The following is an 8,732-nucleotide window of genomic DNA, read 5'->3' as shown; positions in this document are numbered from 1 at the left end:
CTCTTTTCTGGAACACCCACACGTGGCCTCTGTGTGGCCTGGGCGTCCTCACAGCAATGGCTGGGTTCAAAGAGCCAGCACCATGAGAAAGCTTGCATTCCAGGCAGAAGCAGTATCTTTTTTTTAAAAAAATATGTTTTTATTGATTTTAGAGAGAGGAAGGGAGAGCGAGAGAGGGAAAGAAACACTGATGTGAGAGAGATACATTGATCAGTTGCCTCCCATTGAAATGCAACGTGGGAATGTCCTGACCAGGAATCGAACCGGTGACCTTTCAGTGCTTGGGATGAGGCTCAACTAACTGAGCAACACTGCCTAGGGCAGAAGCGCTGTCCTTTTAATGACCTAGTCATGGAAGCTACACAGTCTCACTTCTGACTTATTTTTTTGCTAGAAGTGAGGCACTAAGCCTAGCCATCATTTGAAGAGCCTGGTGTCAAAGAATTTGCATACATAGTCATGGAAGCTACACAGTCTCACTTCTGACTTTTTTTTTTTGCTAGAAGTGAAGCACTAAGCCTAGCCATCAGTTGAAGAGCCCCGTGTCAAAGAATTTGCATACATCAGTGGTTCTCAACCTTCTGCCCTTTAAATACAGTTCCTCATGTGACCCAACCATAACATTATTTTCGTTGCTACTTCATAACTGTCATGTTGCTACTGTTATGAATCGTAATGTAAATGTCTGATATGCAGGATGGTCTTAGGCGACCCCTGTGAAAGGGTTGTTCGACCACCAAAGGGGTCGCGACCCACAGGTTGAGAACCGCTGGCTTACATGTTTTAAAGCCACCACAGTAACCATTATCTTTAGGTTAACTTACATTATTGCGTTTGAAATTGGCCTTTTAACTAACAGTGTTCTAAACTTTTTAAGAAGGGCTAGATTTTCCTGTTATATTGTGTTTTGAAAGATTCCTGTGTCTTTATTATGATGGTTTGTTTGTTTTATTCTGTAACTCCCCACGGTTTTCTTGACAGTTGATTTAATGATTGGCTCTCATTCAATGCTGTGTAATTTTAGTTTACATTTCCTGTCATTTTGCCATCAAGAAAGGTATCTTCCTTTGGTGTAATACTTTATATAATTGTTGTTTACGTGCTAATACTTAATATTTTATATGGTTTTCTCAGATAAAACCAACCTGTAATCACATAAGTAACTCAGAACTGCTTGGTTAGTTTTTTAAGTGAGCCATTTTAAGAATTTCCAAAACCTTTGCCTAACTTTCACTGTGAAAACTGTGAAAATATTACCTAATTTTTGTCTTAAAGGAAACTTTTCCTTTTTCTTTATAGCTAATTAAGGATCTTGTGGTGATTCATGTGGTTTCTATTATGGTCACTCAGCATTTATTACAACTATGACATTTCACTTGAATGATTGTTTTCTAAGGGAAATGTACATTCATTGTATGTTTTCCTATATTTTCTTTCTCTTCCTTTTTACATACTACAACTCTTCTGATTGCTTTTCCTTCCCTTAAACTACCTGAAGTATTGTAGTTAACCACATTTTGTAAAAGGTGACTGATTTATACATTCTGAAGAATAAGGTAAACTGCATTTTAGATGAAAACCTGTTAGATGGCTTTCTTCTTTATAGGGTAACTTATAACTCAATGAAATAAAAAATAGTAATGTGTTTTATGGACATTTAAAATAGTATATGAAACCTAATCTAAGTATAAGCCATTCAAAGACATTCAAACATTACATATCAACTTTGTTTCCTATTACAGACATATTTAAGAATAGAAATAATGTCCTGGTTAAGCAACCAAAGGATTCCTTTAATGTGTCAACACTTCACATGATATCAAGTTATTTTTATCAGATTTTTTTCTGTTTATAAGTTTTTAGAAACTGAAAAATTAGGAAACCAGCTGGAGGTGGAAGGCGTGGTCACTTGCAGACAAGTAAATGTGGGCCGCACCAGAACAGAAACGGGGAGCTAAAGGGTCATCTGAACCGCCCAGAACACCTTAGGAGGCAAGTGGGCAGGAAAGATCTTCAGAGCGAGTGGCGTAACTTCTGCAAAAACTTAGCAATAAACCATCTGATCAGTGTCTTCTCTCTTTTTGACTCCCATTTGTTCATCTTATTATCTGGATGTATTCTTTGTCATTTTATTTTTAGGCTTGAGTATTGTAAAATGAAGTGGGGCCATTGTGCCTTCCTGGCTCCTTTTGTCTACTAGTCATTTCTGAAACCATCAGCACTCAGCCTGACTTACCCAGTGGCCTTTACCGTCCCTCACCTGTGCCCGTGCTCTGCCTCATTCAGCCCTTTTCTAGTATTTACTACATGTGTTACATAACACTGCACAAAGCAAAACTCACTGTATTTTCTCCCTGATAGATTAAGCTTTCTAAGAGTGAGGACGATCTCCAGTACGGGGCTTGCAGGAGGCAGCCAATCAATGATTCTCATCATTGATGTTTCTGTCTCTCCCACTCCCTTCCTCTCTGAAATCAATAAAAATATATTTTTTAAAGAAGTGATGAGTGGGTTGTGCTCAATTTTGTAACTGCAGCATCTATCAGAATTTAGCCCACAGTAGGTACACAATATATACACGAATTAATAAAAACTTGGTCCTATAAGAAATATGCTTCTAGCATCCTGCCCTGTGGCAGTCACCTGTTATGGATGAGAAACTTAAACTCAGTATAGGCCGATCTACTGAGCCTGTATCCTAACCCCAACTTGACTGGAGTCAGGATACGTGGGAGATCAGGTCGTTTACCCTATAATAAAAAGGACTATGTTCGACTTGTCATAATTTTTAAACATGTCTTGGATGAAACAGCTTTTGATTGGGCTGAATGCAGGTCCTTCTGCTGGTTTTAGATCTTGTAGGTCATTGATTCTTGAAATCTGAGTGTTGAGGTCTGGTGGGTGGGTCAATGACTCCATCCCCTTGAACCATGGGACACTGCTTTGACCGTGATAAATGGGTGCTCCTTCATCTTGGAAGTGTCTGACATCGTATTTCAGATAGCCCCCCACCATTTCTCCTCAGCATAAGGCTCCCTATTGGTCCTGATGAGGATTCCTCAAAGTGGTGGAAAAGGGAAGGCAGTTTACATAATATTCCCAAACCGACAAGCCAAAGACAAATATTGAGACACTCAACTTAGTTTTGTTTTAATGTTCTCTCTCCAGTAGAGTCTTACTTTGTTGTTAACCGAAGATTGAATGAGCCTCCCTGAGAGCAGAGTAAGCTCTCTTCTGAGGCTTGAGGGAGGGGAAAACAAGTTGTTTGAAGACCTGGGTACTAGACAATGAGCTAAACTTGGAAATAAAGCAGAAAGATTACTGCTGGTCCCTTCGGAGTTGTACTTAGAATCTTGGCCAGCTTGGCTCAGTAGTTGAGTGTTGACCCACCCACCAAGAGGTCACAGGTTGGATTCCAGGTCTGGGCACAGTTTGTGGTTCGATCCCCATTAGGGAGCGTGCAGGATGCAGCTGATGGATATTTCTCACATTGATGATTCTTTCCCTCTTCCTGTCTCTAAAATTGGAGAGGACAAAGGGAGGATGGCCCCAGGAAGCTGATTTTACTGTTTTTCCTTCCTCCACCAGGGGTTAAACATTTGTCTAACATACCAGTTCTCAGCCGACTGGCCGGCTGCATTTGTGCAGTAATCACACACAGGCTCGTAGCTCTTCCACAGCCCAGTGAAACCTGGCCTTCGGGGCCAGAGCCTTATCTTGATACGACTAACGTGCACACTTCAAGATGTCTATCACCAAGCCCAGAATTCGCTCCAAGCGGCAGGATAACAACTTATTCCAAGGCCTTAGATTATGAAACCACCTGTTGGCACTCACATCTCTGTTATTACACAACTTTTTTTTATGCCACAAGTCCAGTTCTGTGGACTGACTCCGGCCTCCAAAAGTTATTTGGAGAGAGAGCAAAGGAAAATCTAAACAGGAAACAAGTAAGCCAACAGTCATCACCTAATGGAACTGCACAGAAAAGTTGAAAATATTTTAAGTGTTTTCAAAATGTTTGTAGATATCAAAGAGCCAAACCATCTGGGTAAAGCATTCCATTAGTCTTATTTTTTGGTAGGGGCATTAATTTTGAACTGGAAAAAGCTCATCCCTGCCCAAGTTAACATACTTTGCACTTAACACCTCATTCAGAACTCCCAAGCACGTTAAGTTGTAATTAGCAATAAAACTTAGAAGTGCATAGCTATTCATATTTGTCTTTTAAACATTTGTCCATGAGGCTTGAAAAGGAGAGAAATCCCTCCATCTCCCCAGGCACTCACAAGTCCTGCTGAGATACTATTCTATTCTAGCTCCTCTCCTGCCCCTCCAACTCCCCTTTCATGCCTTTTTATATTGACCCAGCTCCTTGAGCCCTTTGATCCGATTCTCGGTGGTCCGCCTACCCCCACTCGTCATCTCACCCCACCCTCCTCCCTTCTGTAGTGTAGTGCCTATTATGTCCTCCTTTCTAAGGTATCTTTCCCCTCCAACTAAGCATTAGCACCGAGTAATCACCAGGAGAGCTCACCAGGACTCACTAGGACTCGAGAGGACTTTTCAATATGGTCACTTATAAACCTGGACTGGAGATAAGAGACTACGATTTTGAATAAGGAGAAGACATCCAGGATTGTAGGGCCAGTCTCTGAAGACTCAGGAGTCATCTGTAAGGCCCCATGATAGGACTGACAAATGAGACCAGGCCCCATCTAGGATGAGGAGGGAGACAGGAGGGTGGCAGCTGCTGCTATGTCATTCCAGCCAGCTGCCAAATAGGAAGGCAGGCCAGTATTTTCAGATTACTGTATGCTTTTCAAGAGAAGTAAGGACCCAAATGTTTCTGAGAAATATGGTTGTTATATGATTGCAAGGATTTTAAGTTGTTTTAGTTTGTTAACATATGGGGTGAGTTAAACAGCCAAGAGCAGATATAGTGGGCAGCCACCTTGCAACCTCTGGTCTAGAGAACCCCTGGGGCAGTTGAGTCCTATTTATTAGGACTTTCATTATGCTCAGAAGCCTCTGCAATGTCAACATGGCTCTCTTTCAGTGACTTTGATTTTGAAGGAACCTCAAAACCAGAGATTCGCCTGCGAAGAGATTCTCTGGTCTTAGGAGGCTGGCCTGACCTGGGGTGACCATGGATTGGAGTATAACATCTAGCCCATCTAGGCTATCTGCCTCATTCTAGGCTACACGGGTTTCTGACAGATCTGTATTCTCTCTGGTCACCATGTGAAAAGGGCAGGTGTGCCATCCAAGATTTTGCCAAGTCTTGCTTTGATAGACCTAAGATACCTTTAATAAGCCTGGATTAAGAGTATCCTACATTAGGGTGATCAATTGAGAACAAAGTGGGTCATTTCACATTCCTCAAGTGCAGACCAAGCTCCTCCATACAGAATGTAAGCGACCTTGAGCCTCAGACATGAGGTTCGGGTAACAGAACCCCTGCAGTCCCTGTGTGCGTCGCGCACTTTCATAACAGCATGTGCTTAGACTGATCCCTGGAGCACCCCCCTGCCCCTTCTGGGCCTAACTTTTTTATTTTTATTTATCTTCATTGTTGGAAGTATTACAGATGTCCCTCTTTTCCCCCGCATAGATCCTTCCACCCTGCACCCGCCCTTCTCGCCCCTCCCCCCAGGCCTTCATCACCCTGTTGTTTTGTGTCTATGGGTTATGCATATATGCGTACAAGTTCTTTGGTTAATCTCTACCTACCCACCCACCTCTGCCTTCCCTCTGCGATTCATCAGTCTTTTTTTCGATGCTTCCATGTCTCTGGATCTATTTTGTTCATCAGGTTCCACATATGAGTGAGATCATGTGATACTTGTCTTTCTCTGACTGGCTTGTTTAGGGTTAACTCTTGATGCTCTTTAATATATCTTCTGGGAAGTCTTCTTCGAACTCTCATCTGGTGCTAAATGTCCCCATTGTAGACCCTCATGATACTGTTTCTTAGCATTTCCCATATTAGTGTATTGAGATTGGCTGTTGTTTATCTCTGCCACTAGCTGTAAGCACATCCTGGGAATCATACTGTCCAGAGTCTGGTGCCTGACACACCAGCCAGTCAACAGATGCTGGTACTAAGATGTTGGAAAGCAGGGAGTGGGTGCCTTCATGCTTGAGGAACAAGCCATATGAACACTAAAAACAACAACAAAAGGTAACTGTATAAAGTCCTAAATATCCCAAACTCAGGAAACTGTTTTCTTGAGAGGCCCCAGTAATAGCTAAGTTTTTTTTCTTTTCTTTTTTATATTTTGGGAGGACAGAGACTTCTGATCGGATATGTGTGACCTTGGAGAAAGAAGCAAGGGAGGCTGGGAGATAACCATTTATTCATTTAATGACTATTTACTGAATATCTACTAGGTGCTGGGGACTCAGCAAGGACTAAACAAAACACTTAACACCCTGCCCTTACAGCTTACTTCCCGGTGGTAACAGAAAGTGACAGTGTTTTGGAGAGCAGTGGAGCAGAGGCGGGGAGGGGTGTGGGGAGAGTGAGGAGCTGCACTTTCCCTAGGGTTGTCTCTGAGGTGGCGAGGTTCTGGGTGGAAGGCCTAGGGAGCGGGCTGGGGTCAGAGGGCGAGGAGGGCGGCCGGAAGTCAGTGAGTGGAGAGGAATTCCCAGGCGGTGCAGGTCCCGTAGGCGCAGCAAGGACTTGGCTTTGCTCTCGGGGATGGAAGCCCCTCGAGGGTTTGAGGAAAGCAGTGCGATGCTCTGACCTATGTGCACAGTCCGCCGCACTAGGTGCTCACATCAACTACTTCATTCAGCCTTACAAAATCCCCTGCGAGGTGTGTGCTGTTCCCGCAGGTGAGCACTACACGGCCTTCTCCAAGATCAAACAGGCTGAGTGTGGGAGCCAGGAAGACAACCTCGGTAAGCCCCGGCTCTGGCCTCTACCACAGGAACGGCACCTATAAGCCCTGTACAATTATTGGGAAAAGCAAATGGCAAAAAAAGGGTCTAGCAAAGTGCTTGAGGAACTCAGTGAAGGTTAATGCCTTCTTTATTGCAAGGTCGCACACACTAACAAAGTCAACACCAGAGAGAACGCCCCCACCTTTAGAGCCTAAACCGGGCACATGCATGCATGGATTTTAGTCGCCTTCTCTCTTTCATCCAGTTTCCTTCTCGATGTACTGAGCCTGTTGCACTGCGCTCTCGGGCAGTTTCCAGCTAGAAAGCTCTTTATTGGTTCTACATATTCCTAAGTCTCTGTCACATCCTTAACAGGGGGCGCATCGTCAATCCCCAACATCGTCAGCTACAACAGACGCTCCGAGAGGTGGGATCGTAGCATGGTCCGGTTAAATGCCAACGTCATTTAAGGTTGGGTTGTGTCAATGGTCTTGCCAAAGCGCTGTGGCTGAGCGCCCTGAGGAAGGTCTTAGAGTTGCTGAAAATGATGCAAAATGTCACTGCTTCCCAAGCAGGGCTGGAGTGATGCTGCCTCCCATATACCATCCGATTCCCTTATAATTTCCCCCTGACTTTTACTGACTCTGACAGTTGTGGGTCTTTAAAGAAAGGATCCCAGAATATTGCCATTATGCAGTTGCCTAGAAACAGGGCCTAAAATACATCTGGCTTTAATAGAAGAGCTAAAATGAGTTTTCATTTTTTGGCATTGTCTCTCTTTCTCTCTCCTCCTCCCCCCACCTTTTCTTTGTGTCAACCATGAATTGCAATAGAATTTATCACTAATCCTTTCTGGACGGTTCGAAGCCAAGACACTGAACACCAAGAGCATGCTCCTACCATGGGGAGCGTTAGCAACACTGGCATGGTGTCATGAAACCGCATCCCTGGCCCACTTACACGCAACACGTATAGGATCTGTACCGTCAGATCCCTCACCGCTCACTCTCTGGGAAAGCTGTGGCCAGCACTCCCGAGGGTGCTGGAAGCAGGAGACACTATTTGTCTCGTCATCAAGGCGTGTTCTAGACAGTTTGCCAAACAGCTACAAACATAATTTTCTGACCCATAAACGTTTCTATTCGCCACCCTAACCCCTCTTCCAGGATCCAGCCTCTCTCTTTTTCTACCTTTTTTATCACTGCATGTCTGGTCCGTCTTCCCCTACCAAATGCACAAGGCAAACACAAGCCCTCTTAGCCTAGTAACAAGAAAAAACAACAACCCAGCAGCAACCGTGAAAAGGAGAAACAAAATATATAGAGTTGCTTTCGTGTCTGCTGTGTGATCTCTGCTTGCGGAAATACACTGATTTGCAGCAATGCTTCTGGTGGCAAAGGTCGCACAGTGTCTTATTAGTTCATGAGTCCAGAAATCCCGAGGCCAGGACAGCGTCTGGCAGGACAGCCCTGCCAACCACTCAGACACCCTGGAGGCTCCAGGACTCGGCTCTGCAAGGGGAGGCTGAGGATATTCACGTTCAGACATGAGCTGGTCTAGAAGTACTTTCCTTGCCCGCCATCACCTCCAGGCTGTTTCCAAACTCGCCTGGTCACGAACCACCTGACGGCTGGTTGAACCGGGTCATTCAAGGCCTCTCCCCTGAAGCCTGATGCAGCAGGTCCAGGAACTTGGGAGGCAGCCTTTAGCAAGCACCCCGATTCTTATTAGGTGAGTTTAGCAAACACGCAGGCCAACAAGGGAGAGCCCAGAGCCTTCAGGCTGCAGATACGGCTTCCTCTGACCACGCTTCTTCCTTCCTTCCTTCCTTCCTTCCTTCCTTC

The 8,732-nt window shown here is 44.5% G+C and overlaps 1 long non-coding RNA gene across 1 annotated transcript; it reads left to right on the top strand.

Moving 5' to 3' along the window:
* The first annotated feature begins 703 nt into the window (after positions 1-703).
* Positions 704-2,079, top strand: LOC107182657. The gene is made up of 2 exons (XR_001513383.1): positions 704-1,556; positions 1,857-2,079. It is a non-coding gene; the product is annotated as an uncharacterized LOC107182657 (long non-coding RNA).
* Positions 2,080-8,732: the final 6,653 nt, after the last annotated feature.

The sequence above is a fragment of the Myotis davidii genome, unplaced genomic scaffold (genome assembly GCF_000327345.1).
Source record: "Myotis davidii unplaced genomic scaffold, ASM32734v1 scaffold137, whole genome shotgun sequence".
NCBI lineage: Eukaryota > Metazoa > Chordata > Mammalia > Chiroptera > Vespertilionidae > Myotis > Myotis davidii.
Note: the sequence above shows the minus strand (reverse complement) of the source record. Positions and strands in the feature narration are given on the sequence as shown.